Below are 21,359 nucleotides of genomic sequence, written 5' to 3'. Positions count from 1 at the left end.
TAGGGGTTCTTTATAGGCTGATGACCTGACACGGGCCGTGTTTCGGCGTTAAATGACGCCTGCCTCAGGGGTCAAAGTTTGGTTCTGCAATATGCACGTTGTACAAGTTCAATGCCCCAAAAGTTGGAAAATTGTTTGTACATCGCTGCAATGCGAAGGCTGAACTCTTTAAAGAGCCTTCTCATTTGCACAAAGACGCTGGTAAACGTATAGATATGGCATGTTGAAAACAAGGTTGAGTTTCAACAAATAAAATGTTCCAATTTTCTTTACAAATAAACATTCAATCATTTCATTAGGATGTCATACATATCTGTATCTCAAGAAATAAGCAAATTTTAAAGGTATCAAAATAATATTCCATTTTAATTTCATTTTTAACAATACAATCCAACAAAAAGACTCAGAAAGTAGAGAAACTATAAGCAATTATCAATAATCACATTATACAATAGAAAATTCAACAAGCCCACGTCAAGGGAACCAATATTACCAATTAAAAAATCTATAATTCACATTGCTAATAATTAAGGGCTTCTTATCAAGCCACACTAGCAGTTCCCATGCAAAACTACCGACAGAGCTCATTCAAAGTCGCATTGCCGTACTGGGAAACACTAGCATGGCTTGATAAGAGGCCCTTAATTATCTCATCAAATTAACTTGCTAAACCCTAGTTACTTCTTTCTCACTACTCTTAAGAAGTTGATCTAATGAAATAGATCCCAGAAAACATAACCTTTACTCTGAAAATAAACCAAACACTTGCATGGAAATTTAAGGAAAACAAGTTGTGCCCAGGGCCAGTCATCTAGATTTCAAAGTCAAAAAAGCTTTCCACTTGAGCTGTGTGGCCCTGGCCACATCAAGAAATATGATTTTTTGCCCCAACAAAACTTTTCAACTTCTTAAAATACAGTTTTTGCCCACACAAAAGTTTTCAACATCTTAAAATACAGTTTCATAATCAAAGCTTTATCACGCTTGTTAACTAAAATTACCATAATTGTGGAACAAGATTGTATTATATTTTGAGTAGCCTCAAGAAAAGCTGTAAAAAAATATTCTTAATTAGGAGCTTGGTTGCTAGTGGCATTTTAAAGTAACTTTCAGAGAAAGGCACTGAATGCTATATTATGATGCAATTTTTATGAAAAGTATTTTTGATAAAGGTTCCTTTATGAAAAGTGTTATTAAAGTTTTGAAATTAAAGTTTGATAGGATGGAGGTGGGAGTGAGAGATGATTGAAAAATATATTGAGGTTGTGGACTTGGGGACAGCTGTGCATTGTGAGAGGTCCGGTGACCTACACATGTATATTACTGATGTCCTCCCTCTCCTTCTTGCTAAAATATTTCTAAAAGAAGTACTGGCTTGCTGCAATCACCTTCTACCTTTTTCCTGTTTATATATTGAGCTTTTATTACTTTAGCAGGAATGTCCATAATTTTTACATCCTCTCTGAAAACCCTTGATACTACTACAGATAAATCCATTAGTTTTCAACCTCAGATTTCCAAAATTATTAAATGGTTTTTACAAACTAAAACAGATTTATTCCGTTCCTCATTTATTTTATAAAAACACCCTCCGAATTCTTATCTATTCATTTGTTATGTTTAAACGGTTTTTATTCAGATACACAGAAAAACAGTACAATAATATAAAGGAACTGACTCTACAAAGAATACAACCTTGTCATTAATACTCAATCATTCCTATTTATATACACAACTATATCGGCGACCACAATTTTTGAAATTGACCACCTCACACCCTCCATCTATCCTTACCCCCACCCTTAAATGTATGGGGTATGTTCACTAAGGTGTGTTAGCATTTTTAACACGCCTGTAAATTTAAGGCGTGTTAAACACTAACACGTCTAATCATTTCTATGGGCGTCCACAGCACCGCTTAGTAAACCTAGCCCTAAGTGTTTTGATGGAGAAAAATTGAATAGAAACAAAACTCACAATAGATAGAATGATAAACAACAAGGATATCTGGAACATAAACTACTAATACAGTTTGTCCCAACACACAACAATAGTATCTAAAATTGGACATTAGAAGTGACTAGAGTTGTCTAATCTCCTCAGTCAACCATCTCAGAATATCAATCATCTTAAGTGTATGACTATTCTCCCACCTCTTCAGTAACCCAAATTAGGATAACTAACCATCCCCAACCTCCTCAAACTTTTCCCTTTCCCTTGGTGTGTGCGGTATAGACACCCACCTAAAAAAATGGGGTTAGTTAAAACAACCTAAGAATAAGACTCCTAGTTTTTTTTTCTTACATTTGTACCCCACGCTTTCCCACTCATGGCAGGCTCAATGCTGCTTACATGGGGCAATGGAGGGTTAAGTGACTTTCCCAGAGTCACAAGGAGCTGCCTGTGCCTGAAGTGGGAATCGAACTCAGTTCCTCAGCTCCCCAGGACCAAAGTCCACCACCCTAACTACTAGGCCACTCCTCTTGTGAGATAAAGATTGGATACAGATATTCCAGACTGCCAAAAAAAAAAAAAAAAAAAGCTTTTTCTGCTTGAAAGAAGATTTAGCTTGTCTTTGCTCCAGCAGCAAGTGTATGAAGGTGATTATGCCACGACCAGAAGGATGGAGCTTCGTTGCTGATCCACACACCATAAATGACCTTTTTACCCAGTACCTCTGCCTTCCTCAGATTCTTGACAATGACCATTTTTTTTAGGCAAAAAGCCTCATTTATCCAAAAGTAGACCCGCTGGCGAAAGGGAGCGAGAATGTCCCAACAGTACTGTAATATGGTCGACCAAAATTTTATTATTTTTGGACAACTCCAAAAACCATGGTTAGTTCCTTGATAACATTTCCTACATACAGTAGTATCTAACCAACCAGACTTAAATACTTGTTCTTGTGTAAAATATGCCTGGTGAAGATTAAGAAATTGACACCCTCTTAACTCAACACTTAATGACATTTCTGGTATTCTTTTAATTAATAAACCTAGATCCAGCACCGCCAAAGGGAGGCCCTACACTCCACCTCGTGCTCACTCGACTCCAAAATGTTAAAATTGTTGCAATTCACGATAAAGTGTGGACACCGAGAATCCATCTTCTGGAAATCTTTCAAAAAATAATTTTACATGATCTCCCAAAGGAAGGAAACTACTGGAATCTAGAGAACGAATATAACGGCATAATTGTTGATATGCCAAAAAATCCTGTGCTTCAGCAATGCCTTGATTTTAAAGTTCAGCCCATGAGATCATATTACCCATGTGATGCAAAACATGTTGAAACAGAGTCACTTTTCTGTGAGCCTAGTATATAAAAACTAGAATTCTCGCTGATTGGAGAAAACTAGAGATTACCTTGAATGGTAAAATTGATTCAATTCCTAAAACTGGAGATTACCTTGAATGGTAAAATTGATTCGATTCCTTAGGATTGCCCGCCAAAAATATCACAAAATCCCTCCATATGTCTATCAATGGATGGGGCAGAACATTATGACACCAATAATATGGCAAGAAACCTAGCAAGGTGTGTAGCAAAGAAATAAACTGCCAAGGTGATAAAAGGCTATCTCAGTCTCTACACATAAAAGTTTCTTGGTCTAGAAACCAGTCCCCAAAATGTCTGAGTTAGCATGCTTGATTGTACTGCTCAAGATCAGAAAGATCCATATGTATTTAAATGGTGTTTTCAGCCTATCAACTGCCCCCCCACCCCCAAAAAAAAAAAATGTATTCAATGAAACCATATTTTTTAAACAATTTAAGAGGTTTTAATTGCAATGTATAGAGCCACTTAGGAAACAAAATCATACTAAACAGAAGAATTCTACCACGTAGAGAAAAGAAAAATATCCCCCATTTAGAGGGGCATAATCGAAAGGGACGCCCAAGTTTTGCTGAGGACATCCTTGCAAAATGTCCTGGCAAAGGGGCAGGGAAATCTGTATTATCAAAACAAGATAGGTGTCCATCTTTTGTTTCAATAATACGGTCGGGGACGCCCAAATCTTGACATTTAGGTTATCCCTAGAGATGGTCGTCCCTAGACTTGGTCGTTTCTGATTTTCGGCGATAATGGAAACTAAGGACGCCCATCTCAGAAACGACCAAATGCAAGCCCTTTGGTCGTGTGAGGAGCCAGCATTCGTAGTGCAGTGGTCCCCCTGACATGCCAGGACACCAACCGGGCACCCTAGGGGGCACTGCAGTGAACTTCACAAATTCCTCCCAGATACATAGCTTCCTTTCCATGTGTGCTGAGCTCCCCCCCCCCCCCCCCAAAACCCACTACCCAAAACTGTACACCACTACCATAGCCCTTACGGGTGAAGGGGGGCACCTAGATGTGGGTACAGTGAGCTTGTGGTGGGTTTTGGAGGGCTCAAATTTACCACCACAAGTGTAACAGGTGCGGGGGGGTTGGGCCTGGGTCCGCCTGCCTGAAGTGTACTGCACCCACTAAAACTGCTCCAGGGACCTGCATACTGCTGCGATGGACCCGAGTATGACATTTGAGGCTGGCACGACATAATTTTAAAGTTGTTTTTTGAGGGTGGGAGGGGGTTAGTGACCACTGGGGAGTAAGGGGCGGTCATCCCCGATTCTCTCCGGTGGTCATCTGGTCAGTTCGGGCACCTTTTTGTGCCTTGGTCGTAAGAAAAACAGGACCAGGTAAAGTCGTCCAAATGCTCGTCAGGGACGCCCGTTATTTTCCATTATGGGTCGAGGATGCCCAGGTGTTAGGCACGCCCAAGTCCCGCCTTTGCTATGCCTCCCACATGCCCCCTTGAACTTTGGTCATCTCCGCGACAGAAAGCAGTTGGGGACGCCCAAAATCGGCTTTCAATTATGCCGATTTGGGCAGCCCTGTGAGAAGGACACCCATCTTCCGATTTGTGTCGAAAGATGGGTGTCCTTCTCTTTCGAAAATAAGCCTTTTAGCTAAGCAATCACTAGCATATATCACAAAAATGTTACGTCTGTGCTCACCTCGCCCTCTGGTGGCCAGAACCGGTGGCTGCTATGGACTACCACCCGTTCCAGACTTTAGCCCAGTCCAGTCCGGATCTTCCAGGCTGCCAAACTTGTCTGTCTTGTTTGACCCTTCACAGTACCCGTAGTTGCCTGGTGATTGCTGCATCTGAGCCTCAGCTGCTGCTGGGCTTATTAGCCATTTTGAAACCTTTCTGTCTTGCCTTTGCATTGCATCTAAGGTCCCTGGTATGTTGGTGTGCTTAGTGCACTTCTGCCTAGTCCAGTTCTTGTTTGAATTTCTTGTCTGAGATCCTTATCTGATGCTAGTTAGTCTGTGTGTAGTTTAGTTTAGGTGTTATTGCTTATTTCCTTGACTGGTTTCTGGTCTGTATTCTGTGTCTATTCTTGGTTCTCTGTGTTTCCTGTTTAGTGGCTGCGCTGGCAGCTTTTAGTCTTACTCTGTTGTGTGTTGCCTGTTGGTATCCTGCCCCTGCCCTGTCCTGCAAAGCCCTGCCGGCCGCCTGCACTCAGGGGCTCAACTCCTGGGGAAAAGCAGCTAAGCGCAGGTGAAGACTAGGGTTCCTGCTCTGCCTGTTCCAGCTTGTTTGCCTCTGCTGCAACCCCAGTCCGGGGTTCCAGTCCTGTTCTGCCCTGTTCCTGGTTTTGCCTGCTGCTGCCGCTCCTCAGCAGTGGCCCAAGGGCTCACAAACCCAGTTTCCAGCTTTGAAAACGTGACAAAAAAAAAAAGACAGGTTTTCATCATGAAACATAGAGGTTTTAAAAGGTTGCCCACTGAAATGGAAAGGGGTGATCCCAAGTCCTTTGCAATACTTCCATAGTAGGTACTTCCATATTAGGTAGATCAAGTGATCTATTAAAATTCAGTATGAAGCCAGAGAAATCCCCGTATTCTTCGAAGCTTTCCAGTAAAGGTAATAAAAAGGATTGGAGATTTACAAGATGTACCAAAAGATCATCTGCGAAAGCTGAACTTTTAAATTCCTGGGAGCCAATCCTCCCACCCTATATGTCTGTGTTAACCAAAATTTCTCTTATAAGGGTATCTAAAGCCAAACCAAATAAAAGTGGAGACAAGGGGCAGCCCCTGATGCGTACCTCTTTGCATTGCAAAAGGTTCAGACAGAGTACCATTCACACAAATCAAAGCACTTGGAGAGGAGTACAAGGATCTCACTGCATCCAGAAAAAAAAATAACCTCTATCCCATATTTACCAAGCTTTGCGAACAGAGTCCCAAGCTACCCGAGTAAATGCCTTCTCTGCGTTGAAACTGACAAACACAGAAGGCAGCAATCTCTACTCTATATATTCCAAAGAGATAAGAATTGTTCTTAAATTCTTTGTTACATTACAGCCTCTCACAAACCCCACCTGAGAAGTAGTCATCAAGGAGGGCAGCACTTGCGCCATGATTGGCCAAGATGTTAGCATATAACAGACTCCACATTTAAAAAGGAAATAGGGCAGTAAGATGTAGGTTGTATTGGGTCCTTCCCTGGTTTCAAAATACCACAATCTAGGCTAATTGTAACGAACTTGGCAATTCACCCCTTGTCACAAACTGCGTGAATACGATTGCAAGGTGGGAGTGACCAATGAGTGCAGAATCTTACAAAATTTCACCAAAAAGCCATCCGGCCCTAGTGCTTTAAAAAGAGCACTTCGTTGAATGGTCACTGACACTTCACCCATGGTAATAGGTGCACTCAGCACTTGCTTACAAATTTGAGATAACAGGGAGGGAAATGCTCTCTAAATAGGTGTCACTGGTCAAACCAGTCTCAGAGGGCTGCGTATAAAGTTGGTGAAAATATTGTCTAAAAACTTCAGCCACCTCTTAATCAGACTGCATCATCATTCCCCCTCCTCTATCCACCTGTGTAATTATTGCTGGCCCCCTTAAGATTCTTTAAGCAGTTTAGCTAATATCTTGCCACTCCGTTTAAAGCTAATAAAAGCCAGAATCTCATCCTGAAGCACTGCTTTAGCTGCTTCCCAAAAGAGTACTGATCATTTAAATGTATGGCATTATGGAATTTATATTCAGACCACTTTTGCAGCAAAAAATCTTTGAACTCCGAATCCCAGTACGACTAAGGGGGAAACTTCCACTGGAAATTTTTGTCTGTGGCCTTCCCCAACTCAACGGTACATCACATAAGAGCATGATTCAAAATACTATCAGGCTTATTTTCGAAAGAGAAGGACGCTCATCTTTCGACACAAATCAGAAGATGGGCGTCCTTCTCACAGGGTCGCCCAAATCAGTATAATGGAAAGTCGATTTTGGGCGTCCACAACTGCTTTCTGTCACAGGGATGACCAAAATTCCCGGGGGCGTGCCAGAGGTGTAGTGAAGGCGGGACTTGGGCGTGCCTAACACATGGGCGTCCTCGACCGATAATGGAAAAAAAAGGGCGTCCTTGACGAACACTTGGAAGACTACCTAGTCCTTTTTCTTACGACCAAGCCACAAAAAGGTGCCCGAACTGACCAGATGACCACCGGAGGGAATCAGGGATGACTTCTCCCCTTACTCCCCCAGTGGTCACTAACCCCCGCCCACCCTCAAAAAATATTTTTTGCCAGCCTCTATGCCAGCCTCAAATATCATACCCAGCTCTATAACAGCAGTATGCAGGTCCCTGGAGCAGTTTTAGTGGGTGCAGTACACTTCAGGCAGGCGGACCCAGGCCCATTCCCCCCCCCCCCCCACCTGTTACACTTGTGGTGGTAAATGTGAGCCCTCCAAACCCCACCAGAAACCCACTGTACCCACATCTAGGTGCCCCCCTTCACCCATAAGGGCTATGGTAGTGGTGTACAGTTGTAGGGAGTGGGTTTTTTTTTTGGGGGGGGGGGGGTTGGGGGGGCTCAGCACATAAGGTAAGGGAGCTATGCACCTGGGAGCAATTTGTGAAGTCCACTGCAGTGCCCCCTAGGGTGTCCGGTTGTTGTCCTGGCATGTCAGGGGGACCAGTGCACTACGAATGCTGGCTCCTCCCACGACCAAAGGGCTTGCATTTGGTCATTTCTGAGATGGGCTTGGGGGGGGGGGGGGCTCAGCACACATGGAAAGGAAGCTATGTATCTGGGAGGAATTTGTGAAGTTCACTGCAGTGCCCCCTAGGGTGCCCAGTTGGTGTCCTGGCATGTCAGGGAGACCACTGCACTACAAATGCTGGCTCCTCACACGACCAAAGTGCTTGCATTTGGTCGTTTCTGAGATGGGCATCCTTAGTTTCCATTATTGCCAAAAATCAGAAACGACCAAGTCTAAGGACGACCAAGTCTAAGGACGACCATCTCTAGGGACAAAATAAATGTCAAGATTTGGGAGTCCCCGACCGTATTATCGAAACGAAAGATGGACACCCATCGTTCTTGGAGTTACCATCGATCGAAACCTAACACTCGAGAGCCATGCGAAAAACACAACCAAGAAGATGTTCCACTCAATGTGGAAATTAAAAAGAATAAGACCTTTCTTCCCAAGAAATGTTTTCCGCAACCTGGTACAGTCAATCGTGCTCAGTCATCTGGATTACTGTAACGCACTTTACGCCGGCTGTAAAGAGCAGATAATCAAAAGACTTCAGACAGCCCAAAACACAGCAGCTAGACTCATATTTGGCAAAACAAAATATGAAAGTGCTAAACCCCTACGAGAAAAACTACACTGGCTACCACTAAAAGAGTGCATCACATTCAAAATCTGTAATTTAGTTCACAAAATCATCCACGGAGATGCACCAGCCTACATGTCAGATCTGATTGACCTGCCACCCAGAAATGCCAAGAGATCATCCCGCAAATTCCTTGATCTGCACTTCCCTAACTGCAAAGGTCTAAAATACAAATTAATACACGCATCAAACTTTACTTACTTGAGCACTCAATTTTGGAATGCCATGCAACTTAAAAATGATCTACGAATTTATGAACTTCCGCAAACTACTGAAGACCCATCTCTTCAACAAGGCATACCACAAAGATCAACCGATATGAATACATACAGCTCCTTCACAAACATACAGAACTGTCTCATAATACCTGCTTGCTATACTAATATCATGTTTCATCATTATCATGTTACCCAATATCCTTCTTGATACACTATGATTACATTCCTTCTTTAATCATATTGCTCAAGCTCCTTCTATAACACTAATTATCTATTTTCTATTATATCGCCACTAATCATAATATATTGTAAGCCACATTGAGCTTGCAAAGAGGTGGGAAAACGTGGGATACAAATGTAATAAATAAATAAATACGGGTTTCCCCGCCCCTTCGCCATGGGCGCCCCTTTCGATTATGCCCCTCCACACGGGCCTAATTCCACACCCTAGATTTGGGGGAAAAAAAACTCCTTCAAAGCAACCAATAATCAATTCTAGATTGCGAGTCATGTGCACGAGATAAATGAGTGTAATCCCTCTCACCAGGATACAATGTCCTCCATACTCTATTAGGTCTAAAGTGGAACAAATCAAGGGGATACCCCGGGTTAAACTTAGATTTTCATGTAATGAAGAATGAGTTTTATCCATAGCAGGGTCATGGACCGTGTTAAAGTCTCCACCCATTATGAAAGGAATATCAGGCCGCTGTTTGTGGTTAAAATGAGAAAAATAAGGAATGAACTGGGTGCTCTGTGCACCAAAACAACTGGAATGCTATGTACATGATGGAAAAGTGAGTCAATGCCAATATAACAGGAAATCATTTGAAACTTAGACAACTAGCATACAAGATCTAGAAAACAGGTCATTGGCTGACATTAATCCTAATGTAATAGAGCACCCAGTTCATTCCTTATTTTTCTCATTTTAACCACAAATAGGGAGCAACCCTTCTGTTTTCTTTTTATATTTTGTATACCTCCTTTATAATTATGAACACCCCCTCTGATTTTATGCACACTTTATGAACAAATTAAATTGTTTGCTATTTATTTACACTTGCATGCTTAGGATACTCTAACCATTAGCCATGGTTTTTTTTAATTTTCCTTTTATTATATGAGATTGCAACATAGTTACGTGACACCATTATTGTGACTAATAGTGTTTTTACTTTACATTTTTTTTGATAATTGTTATAAGTGAACATTTTACTGCAATTGAAGAGGTATTCATTTGCTTTCCTTAAATCATGCATGTGTGTTATTTTCTCTCTCTGTATTTATTAACCCTAGAACGTATGACGTTAAAAATATACATATTAACGTCATGGGGGCCTTTTAGGCCCCCATGCACATAATGTAGAAAAACACACTTAAATAACTTTCACAAGTTTATTTCAAATTGCTCAATAAAATATGAATAGTGGACAACATTTTAATTATAATTTTTCACAGAAAACACCAAAAAATCTTTTTTTTCCCAAATTTCACGCAAAGACATGAAAACACACAAAAATGCATAGAAATCTATAGCAAACTAGCTGCAGCTACATTTTTATTCTAACTTTCTTTTCTATTATATTAGTCTTCCAAACAATTCTGACATGTTATTTTTTCAGAAGAGTGTTCTTTGCAAACAGTTTCCTTACAAGTGGAACAATATCGCTCAGTTTTCCTCTCTATGTTTCTTGGACACATGAAACAACGCTTTCGTTTTCTTTCTCCTGGCTCTGGAGTAATCTGAAACTGTACGCCACACCGTTTCATTGCTTCTTTAGTTTTCTTTGGCAAGCATTTCAAGTCGCTTCGCTCTATCATGTGAGGTATTACAAGTTCATGACAAAGGTCCTTCAAGAATAAGCGTCTCCTGTCCTTCCTCTGTGCATGAAATTCAGGATGAGTTTCTGTATAAATAATGAATGAATTTAAGGCTGCTACATCAAGCATATTTGAAAATAGTACTACAGGTCATCGTTTTGTTTGCCTCTTACACGAATATTCTCCCACCATCTCATCCATTTTATCTACACCTCCTTTTGTTGCATTGTAATGCAGGATGATTTCTGGTTTCAATTTTTGGTTATTGCTGTCAACACTGCAATCGTGATGCATGGTACTGAGTAAAATTACAGATTTCTCCTTCTTTGCCTTGTAAGATACCAAAGTCGCTTTGTTATTGAATCCAAAGACACTCTCATAAAGTGCTCGCTGACGATTGTGTTTGAGTGCTGCTGGAATTTCTCGTCTGTTTTGCTTTATAGTACCAACAAGTGTAATAGCTTTTGCAAGCAGAAAATTGCCTAGTTCAACATTGGTGAAATAATTGTCCATGGTGATGTTTCTACCTGAATTGAATATTGGAACAGCAAGAGTTTTGACTATTTCAGGCCCCAGATCCTTCTGTACTGGTGCACCAACCTCTTTGCCACAGTAGATTACGCCATTTATGCCATAATAATTTGCAGAATCACACATCCAGAAGATTTTTATACCGTACTTGGCTGGCTTGCTGGGCATGTATTGTATGAATTTGCAGCGTCCTCTGAACGGTACAAGTTGCTCATCTACAGTAACATTAGTACTAGGATTGTAAAGTTTTGTGCAATTTTTGATAAATATGTTCCAGATATAACTGATAGGGGCTAATTTGTCTGTTTCAAACCTCGCTGCACGAGTTCGCTTATCATCAAAGCGAATGATCCTTCTAATTTCCTCATATCTGCCCACTGACATTGTCGCCTTATAGTGTGGATCAGAAAGTGGGTCCAGAAATAATTCTCGTATTGGGACATCATACGATTTTTGACTCCCTGCCAGCAGGAAAAGTCCAATATATGCATAAAGTTCCTCTTTTGAGATATTTTTCCAGGACTTATTTTTTGCTGAAGCGATACGTCTTCCTTCTAGGTTTGAACATAATAGGACCTCTTCTGCAATATTGCCAGAAAAATAAGTACAGAATACATCTTTAGGGGTAAAGTAACTGGGACTTCCCACAGCTCCTTGAGCCTGTCTCACAATATTGTGTATTGGAGTACGTCCGACTAATGTAGGATTACTGTCCCAAAAAACATTCGTTTTGGATGTTCTACTTATCACTTCTTGAGGATCCACTAGATTCACTTCTTCATCATCAGAAGAATCACTGGATGAGGATGTTTGATTAGCTGGTGGCAGATATTCTTCATCAGACAAAGATAGTTCACTTTCATCATCGCTTTGAAACATAATCGCTTCAATCTCTTGGTCAGTCAGACACTTGGAGGAAGACTGTGCCATTGCTGACTAGATGTTAGAAAATGAAACAGATTTCCTCTCAACAGCTTATCTTATCACAGGTCCTTCAGCAATTAGCTCACAGTGTATACTGTCCTCAGTGTTCAGAGGACCTGAGGTGATGTCATGGCCTTATCACTCCCTCCAAAAATCACATGACATCCTCACATGTTATTATCCACACCCTGGCCCCTCCACCAGCATTACTGAGTACAAATAAAGTAACTTGAGACACAAACACTTCTGAGAACATGATAAAAACAGCGGGGGCCTAAAAGGCCCCCAATTCGTACAGATGTAGTTTTCACCAAACAAGCATTGTTACACCATAATGCCTATGAAAAAAAATTATATGAACAACTGGATATTATCAACAATGACATACTTGAGTAATACCTTGAGTTTCAAAATTCTAACTAAAGTAATTTTGCAGATAATAGCAAAAATGTAAGCATGGGGGCCTAAAAGGCCCCCAATATGCGTTCTAGGGGTTAATGTACATATGTGTCAAAATTAGTACTGTATCAAAAATCACAATTTATCCTTTAATATTTTCATTATATCCTTTTTTTTATTATATGTTAATATATGGTTTTTATTATATGTAAATATTCTTACTTTGTTCATTTGTATGTGTTTTTATGATAGACCCCTGATAAAGGCCTTGTTGGCCGAAACACAGCTGTCGGGTCTTGTTTGCTTCACAATATTTTGACCATCTATAGCAACTTCTGCTGATTCTTGAGTCACCTTCGCTGTTGTGTCACCCTTTTTTTTTTTTTTTTTTTTTTTTAACATGCCTGTATGGTAGAAAACAATACAAGCTCTGTTTTACCAAAGGTTGCTTTTTAATAGCTGGTCTGCTTGACTGCTACTTCTGCTTTTTTGGATTGCTACTGCAGCTCATCCTTGCCTCTTTTTCTCCTGCACTTAACACAGAAAACCAAGTACATTATCTGTAGCTGGTTTTATCTGTGGACCACAAGACACTGAATGGGTGACGTTACTGATGGAGCTTGTGAGGGAATCTATTCCAGCTTAGTAAGAAACCTCTGAGACATCTCACTGTGCATGAATGCCATTTCCCATCTGCTGCTGTCACACAGGACCACCTCAGTCTTGATATTTAGATCAGAGTAGAATAAAATTCCTTGGAGAGGTAAGCTGGTATGTGAGAATTTATACAGGACACCGTTACAGGTACATATCTTGTGGGTCCATATTCAAAAGTACTTTTTTTGGATAACAGCACCTGCTACCTGGATAAGTACTGCTGACTGGAATATTCAAAGACACTATCTGGATAGTGCCTCTGAATATTCTTACAGACTGCCTCTCATGGTGTTAGAGTGGTGTGAGCAGCCCCACAATTTATCAAATAGTGGCAATATTCAGTCTGCTATCTGGATAACTTAGGCCAGAAAACAATCATTCTTCTGAAGACTCTGGCATTACTTATTAGCTTTCAGAAGTCTAAGCTTTGGACAACCAACATCATTTCCTTTAGAGGAGTTGTAAGGGACATCAAGAAAACCAAGGCATTTCTCCCAAATAACAGGGTCCAAATGCTCATGGCTCATGTTCATACCATATAACAGCATCCAACGTCCCAGCCACTGCTTACAGATGATCAGGCATATGGATGCCAATATTCATGATATCCCTCTAGTTTGCCTGAAAATGTGGTGTCCTCAATTGGGACTGGTAATCCACCTAGGCGGAAGAACAACAAAATCCCACAAAACCAACTAACAGCAAAAAAGAGTGGGAAGTGGACCAATGACTCCAGAGACAGGGACAGCTGGGTAGAACTGAGAGATTTTATTACAGACTCGACACAGATCTGTGTTTTGGCCACAGGCCTACCTCAGGAGTCTAAAAACATACAAAATAACATGTAAAGCAATATAAATGATAAAAGTACAAAATATATGTAACATGTAAGATGATACAAATGATAGCAGTTCTGTCCTATAAACCCTATTTTCGTGTACTTTTTCCTTAGACCCTTCATCCCACTGATCCCATCATATGTACGTGACACTACTGACATGATAAATACTTTGCAAAGTTATGATGATCCGTTACTTGACACTATCAGGGTCACGCTTGATAAAGGGTCCCTCTGTAGCAATATTCCTCAGTTTGAAGCTTTGAACATCATAGAGAAGACACTTCAAAAAAGAACTACACATAGAAGAATTCCCAATCACTTCATACTTACCCATGCAACTTTAGCCCTTACAAAGAATTATTTCACCTTCCAGAATACATATTACCAGCAAATCAAAGGAACGGCCATGGGGTCAGCCATGGCTCCTGACGTTGCCAATTTATATGTTAGGAACTTTGAACAGGAACATCTGGAATCCAGTACATTCATAGAATATATCAAAATACATAAGAGATATATTGACATTTTTATTCTCTGGCAAGGTGATGTTGAATCCCTCCAAACCTTCCACAGTTGGCTAAACTCCATAGATTTAAATTTGAAACTCAAAATGGAATACAGTACAGATGTCGTCCACTTCCTTGACCTTACCATTTCTAAAGACCAATACTTTTTTAAAACAACTATTTACTGGAAACCTACAGACAGCTGCCATAGTGCAAGAAGGCATTCCTATCATAACCTTTGTCTAAAGAAAAATTTACCATTAAGCCAATTCCTCCGGTTGCGTCGAATCCAATCTGATTTGGAGGACTTCAACATTCAAGCCGAGACTTTGAGCCACAGATTCTTCACCAGAGGATATCCGGCCCAATGCATTCATAAGGGATATACGCAGGCCATTACATAAGATAGATCTACTCTACTTCAACAAGCGATCTCCAAAATAATGACAGATATAGTCTGTTCCCTTTGATACTCTTTTTTGGCGAAATACATACAAAAGGCAATCAGACGACATTGGTAAATCTTAGATGGTCTTGAGTGTTTTAAAAATGAAAAGCTGGTGATCGCTTGCTTACTCAAGAGATAAGAACCTAAAGCAATATCTAGTACCGTCCATGTTACCAGAACCTAGAGGGAGTCCTATCCATCTTGGCCATCATCATTGTGGAAGATGCCGTGTGTGCAGACATTCCTTCGATACAACTGTCTTCATACATCCAGTCACATCCAGAAAATATCAGCTCCACCACACTTCTGATTGCAACACTTTGTGTGCCATCTATCTCATCCAATGTCCATGTCCACTTCTGTACATAGGTAAGACTGCTATAAAACGGATTATAGAGCACAGAAGTTGCATCAACAGGAATGTGGAAAGCACACCCCTAGTTAACCATTTGAAAGCAACAAATCACACCATCTCTGACCTTTCATTTTGGGTTTTCAAAGTCTTCCAACCTAACACCAGAAGGGGTAATATAGTCAATCTTTTATTAAGAAAAGAACAAAGACTGATTTTTGAGTTACAAACACTAACACCTGCAGGTTTTAACAGTGATATAGATTTTAGGGTTTTCTTATGATATTTTCTCTTTATATATTCTCTATCATTTCTTGACATCTGTACATATGTTTCCATATTTTTATATGATATATCTTTCACTTTCAGTTTGCTTATTGACAGATTGTGACAGATTTCAGCGTTTTCTTATGTTAGTTCCTCTATATATATTCTTAATCATCTCTTGACATCTGTACATGAGATTTTTCCATATTGTTGTTATTTTCATAAATGATATATCTTTCACTTTTCCAGTTTGTTTATTGACTTCTTTTTGCCCCGTTTTTATGGTTTATAATTTTAATCCTTTTAAAGTAAGGATCCATTTATTTTTTAGAAGCAGTCCCCCTTTTCGCATTTTTCACCCTCATGTTTGCATACTTTTTCATCACGTTTGGCAATATTTGCATTCATCTTTAAATGTGAGTTCTTCAATAGTTAGATTTATTTTTTTCTTTTTGACAACACCTTTATAACTTTGTTATTGCTCTTATGCATATGTTATATACAACAATCATTTTACACTTTCATAGGCCAATTTTAAAAGCATGATTCTAATATAAGTATTGTTTATTTTGGCATTAATTAGAGTATATTCTCATGTTACAGAGATTATACGTTTTGTTACAGCTTTTTTCCAGCTACCACATATATATGGTTTGTTTATTTTTTCTTATGGGATACGTTTATATGGCATATATTTTGTATTTTATCATTTGTATCATCTTACATGTTACATATATTTTGTACTTTTATTATCTACTAGTAAAAAAGGCCCGTTTCCAAAACAAATGAAACGGGCGCTAGCATGTGGTTTTTTTTTTTTGTTTGTTTTCTTTTTCTGTTTGATATTAAGGGATATTTTTTTTTTTTTAAAAAGGAAAAGTTTTTTTTTTAAAGTTGTAAAGTCTGTATGAGTGTTTGTGGTTTTGAGGGGGGGTTGTGGGGGTCTATGGGTGTATGCTATTTTTTTTTGGGGGGGGAGGGGTGTTTGTGGGGTAGGGTAGCGTTGTTCTGTATGAGTGTTTGTGGTTTTGAGGGGGGTTGTGGGTGTCTGTGGGTGTGTGTGCCATTTTGTGGGGGGGTGTTTGTAAGAGAGAGATGTAGGTTTTTACTGTTTCAGTTTTTGTATTAAGGGGGTTGGGGGAGGGAGTGTGTGTGTATGAGTGTGAAAGCAAGATGTTGTCTGTCCATGGCAGTGTGTGGCATTTTGGGTGGTGGGCAGTTTGGTTGTATGTATGTGTGTTAGTGAGTGATGCTGATTGTCCATATTAGATGTGGGGTATTTTTGTGGCTGGTAGGGGGTGATTCTCTGCGTGTGAGTGTGATACAGTAATCTTAATTCAGCAGGGCACTCTGATGTGGTATTTGTAGGCACTTGTATTTTTGTTGAAACCAGAGGGATCCGTTGCAGGCAGACAGTAGGAGTAGATATGGGTTTTTTTTCGAGTGTGGAATGTGGGTGGTGTTCTGTAGGGGGGGACGGGGCTGAGGGCGCATGTGTCTGGAGGTCTCCTTGTAGGCACTGATTTCAGCTGGGCACTCAGGTGGGCTATTATCCGTTTTTTTTAGGGAGGGGGTTGGGTGCCGGAGGTTTCCGTTTGGGTGGTTTTTTTTTTTTGGGGGGGGGGGGGGGTTGGTTTGGTTTTAGTGTGGAATGTGGGTGGCGTTCTGTAGGGGGGGCGGGGCTGAGGGCGCATGTGTTTGGAAGTCTCTGTTGTAGGCACTGAACGCCGGCTTGGAGACTCACCGCATGAACAGCTTGCAGAGTAAGGTCCGCGATGTAGTGGTTGTTTAGTGGCGTTCTTCGTCCGCGCTTTCCTCGCGGTTGGTCCCCGTGCTGGTAGCTACCCCCTCCTCAGGAAGGGGCGGGACTCGTGTGTGTTTGTTTGTTTTTTCCTGAACGCCGCTGCATTTTCTTCGCTGTCCCACTCCTGCTCCTCTGCAGCACCGGTCCCATTCAAAGGCTTGGTGGTTTCTAAGTCCATGTGAGTGTTTGGGAGGTGGAACCGTACTTTGTGTGCATCACCTGAGGCACAGCCAATCAGCAGCGTGTGGGCGGGTGGAACCGTACTTTGTGTGCATCACCTGAGGCACAGCCAATCAGCAGCGCGTGGGCGGGGCAAACACTGATGTTCAAAAAGTGGTCTCTGCCGCCTCACTTTAGAACGTTGGGAAAGTGAGGCTTCATTAGAATGTTGGAGGTGTGTTTTATATAGAGAGATATTGCTTTACATGTTATTTTGTATGTTTTTAGACTCCTGAGGCAGGCCTGTGGTCGAAACACAGATCTGTGTCGCGTCTGTAATAAAATCTCTCAGTTCTACCAGGCTGTCCCAGTCTCTGGAGTCATTAGTCAACTTCTCACTCTTTTTTGCTGTTAGCTGGTTTCAAGGGATTTTGTTGTTTATCCACCTAGGTGGATTACCCGTCCGTATCCTCAACTGGACCACTAATATCAATGGAATCAATGTTCTCAACTTCTCTCCACTATTCTGTATCCACACTCTCAGTTGTGTCTGATGTTACAGTGATGGATGCACAAACTCACTTAACAGCTGGTGTTCCCTTTACAATGTGTTAACATTAATTAGTCCTCAATACAGATACCTTCAATGAGGGCGAAGAGTTCACGATCCCTGGGATCAAAGATGAAATACAAAACTCTTCACATCAACTACTTGATTTTCTATGCCCTATGAGAGTTCCTTCACCATCTTCACTCAAGCTCTCTTCACCTGTGTCAGGAAGCAGCTTGCCAACTGTACCCTGATTCAGGTCACCTTAATACATGGATCACAAAATCAGTTGTTCTACAGGCTCAGAAGGGTGGTTTATCCCAACAAAAGGACCCTCATTTTAACTGTTAGAAATTGAAGAATACCACAAATCAGTCTTTTGCCAGCAAAGAGAATGAAAGCTTCCTCTCTATTGTTCCATTCTTCCTTCCTCCCTATATTTCGCACCAAACACAGTTGAAATTCCATGGACGATTGTTTCATGCTTACCCTCCAATTTCACTCATACTTAGGGTACTTCACATGTTCCAACAAAGCCATAAGTACGTAAGTATTGCCATAAAAGACCAAAGGTCCATCAAGCCCAGCATCCTGTTTCCAACAGTGGCCAATCCAGGTCACAAATACCTGGCAAGATCTCAAAAAAGTACAAAACATTTTATACTGCTTATCCCAGAAATAGTGGATTTTCCCCAAGTCCATTTAATAATGGTCTATGGACTTTTCCTTTAGGAAGCCATCCAAACCTCTTTTAAACTCCACTAAGCTAACCACCTTTTCCACATTCTCTGGCAACTAATTCCAGAGTTTAATTACATGTTGAGTGAAGAAACTTTTTCTCCGATTCCTTTTAAATTTACTAAATTGTAGCTTCATCGCGTGCCCCCTAGTCCTAGTATTTTTGGAAAGCGTAAACAAACGCTTCTCATCTACCCGTTCAACTCCACTCATTATTTTATAGACCTCTATCATATTTCCCCTCAGCCGCCTTTTCACCAAGTTGAAGAGCCCTAGCCGCTTCAGCCTTTCCTCATAGGGAAGTCGTCCCCATCCCCTTTAACATTTTCGTCGACCTTCTCTGCACCTTTTCTAATTCCACTATATCTTTTTTGAGATGTGGCGACCAGAATTGAACACAATATTCAAGGTGCGGTCGCTCCATGGAGCGATACAAAGGCATTATAACATCCTCATTTTTGTTTTCCATTCCTTTCCTAATAATACCTAACATTCTATGTGCTTTCTTAGCCGCAGCAGCACACTGAGCAGAAGGTTTCAACGTATCATCGATGACACCTAGATCCCTTTCTTGGTCCGTGACTCCTAACATGGAACCTTGCATGACGTAGCTATAATTTGGATTCCTCTTTCCCACATGCATCACTTTGCACTTACTCACATTAAACGTCATCTGCCATTTAGATACCCAGACTCCCCGTCTTGTAAGGTCCTCTTGTAATTTTTCACAATCCTCCCGCGATTTAACAACTTTGAATAACTTTGTGTCATCAGCAAATTTAATTACCTCACTAGTTACTCCCATCTCTAGGTCATTTATAAATATGTTAATAAGCAGCGGTCCCAGCACAGACCCCTGGGGAACCCCACTAACTACCCTTCTCCATTGAGAATAATGACCATTTAACCCTACTCTCTGTTTTCTATCTTTTAATCAGTTTTTAATCCCCAATAGAACACTACCTCCTATCCCATGACTCTCCAACTTCTTCTGGAGTCTTTCAAGAGGTACACTTTGAAACGCCTTCTGAAAATCCAGATACACAATATCAACCGGCTCACCTTCATCCACATTGTTTGTTCACCCCTTCAAAGAAATGTAGTAGATTGGTGAGGCAAGATTTCCCTTCACTAAATCCATGTTGACTTTGTCTCATCAATCCATGCTTTTGAACATGCACTGTAGAGAAGTGTGGTAGCCGTGTTTGTCCACTCTTAAAGGTTATCAACAGAAATCAAACAAAATAAAACATGGAAAAGAAAATAAGATGATGCCTTTTTTATTGGACATAACTTAATACATTTCTTGATTAGCTTTCGAAGGTTGCCCCTCTTCGTCATGCACTGTAATTTTGTTCTTAATAATAGTCTCTACCATTTTGCCCGGCACCAATGTCAGACTCACCGGTCTATAATTTCCTGGATCTCCTCTGGCGTTACATTGGCCACCCTCCAATCTTCTGGTACCACGCTCGATTTTAAGGATAAATTACATATTACTAACAATAGCTCCGCAAGCTCATTTTTCAGTTCTATCAGTACTCTGGGATGAATACCATCCGGTCTAGGAGATTTGCTACTCTTCAGTTTGTAGAACTGCCCCATTACATCCTCCAGGTATACAGAGAATTCATTAAGTTTCTCTGACTCATCAAATTTGAATACCATTTCCAGCACTGATATCGCACCCAAATCTTCCTCGGTGAAGACCGAAGCAAAGAATTCATTTAATCTCTCTAGTTTAAAAGATGCTCTATCTCCTTTTTAAATGCCGATGCCAGCAGCCTGGTCCCACTCTGGTTAAGGTGGAGCCCATCCTTTCGGAATTGGCTCCCCCTTCCCCATATCCATTCCTCTCCATCTTTCTATGCCTACCTCCCAACGCTCATTTCCTTCTGAACCCAATTCTTCCTATGTTTAACTTACTTATCCGTTAACTCCATTAATTTTGCGTTTACCACAAACTGTATATTCTTCTTACGACTTTCTAATTCTTTATATTGTTACTATGTAAGCTGCATTGAGTCTGCCATGAGTGGGAAAGCACAGGGTACAAATATATTAAATAAATAAATGTTGCCCAGTTCCTAACAAATCTAAAACCCTCGTCCCTGCACCACTGTCTCATCCACGCATTGAGACTCCGGAGCTCTGCCTGTCTCTTGGGCCCTGCGCGTGGAATGGATAGCATTTCAGAAAATGCTACCCTAGAGGATCTGGATTTGAGTTTTCTACCTAAGAGCCTAAAATTTGGCTTCCAGAATCTCTCTCCCACATTTTCCTATGTCATTGGTACCCACATGTTCCAAGACAGCCAGCTCCTCCCCAGCACTATCTAAAATCCTATCTAGGAGACGCGTGAGGTCTGCCACCTTCGCACCAGGCAGGCAAGTCACCAGGCGATCCTCATGTCCACCAGCCACCCAGCTATCTATATGCCTAATGATCG

At 40.9% G+C, this 21,359-nt stretch overlaps 1 protein-coding gene across 1 annotated transcript in view; it reads right to left on the bottom strand.

Moving 5' to 3' along the window:
* The window catches only part of AP3B1 (adaptor related protein complex 3 subunit beta 1), a 1,191,861-nt gene that overhangs the window by 577,322 nt on the left and 593,180 nt on the right, over nucleotides 1–21,359 (bottom strand). The gene's annotated exons all lie outside the window — the stretch shown is intronic.

Source organism: Microcaecilia unicolor, chromosome 2, assembly GCF_901765095.1.
Source record: "Microcaecilia unicolor chromosome 2, aMicUni1.1, whole genome shotgun sequence".
Taxonomy (NCBI): domain Eukaryota; kingdom Metazoa; phylum Chordata; class Amphibia; order Gymnophiona; family Siphonopidae; genus Microcaecilia; species Microcaecilia unicolor.
Note: the sequence above shows the minus strand (reverse complement) of the source record. Positions and strands in the feature narration are given on the sequence as shown.